This window comes from Nannospalax galili, unplaced genomic scaffold (assembly GCF_000622305.1).
Source record: "Nannospalax galili isolate Female #2095 unplaced genomic scaffold, S.galili_v1.0 scaffold1941, whole genome shotgun sequence".
Lineage (NCBI taxonomy): Eukaryota > Metazoa > Chordata > Mammalia > Rodentia > Spalacidae > Nannospalax > Nannospalax galili.
Window position 1 is genome coordinate 924512 of NW_008344179.1, and position 691 is coordinate 925202.

Sequence of the window (691 nt, forward strand, 5' to 3'; positions counted from 1 at the left end):
GTAAATACTGGCAGCTAACAAAAGAGAAAAGAAAGCTATGAAATCTTGGTTTGACTTTGTAAAGTAACATTAGTTATAGTTAATTATGTGAACTTCTATTTATCCCTTATATCTATGCAGTAAAATGATGAAGACAGCAAATAATGAAACAACCCCTCCACAAAATAAAAAAGCAATCAAAAGGACAGCAGTTAACTATATGTCACATTGAAATTGTTTTATTGAATTATGATAAATAATAATGCATCAACAATTATTTTTATAGCCATGCGATGCTATGGTTTGATAATGAATTTTAGAACCCAGAGAAAACATTGATTACATTCCAGAAAAAAAGCTTTAGGTAACAGTGGTCCTATGGTTGCCAAAGTTAAGTTGCTTCCATTTTAGTGAGTTGAATTTAACTACAGTTGAAGTTGAGTGGCATAAGATTGCCAAGGCAACTGTAAGGGCAGAAGAGTGAAAGACTGGTCCAATTGTAGTTTAATTGAACAAAGTAAATAATACAGATTGATGACCATGATTATAGGGCTCCCAAATGCAAGCGTGTAGAGCTCATAACTGTAGAAAAAGCATGATATGGACCATGGTGCCCTGATCTAACCGTATCTAACTCACTTAGCCTAGAGAGCTCTGCTGCTTCTGAGAATATGCCATAAATAATTATCATAAATATATTTATAAATACATA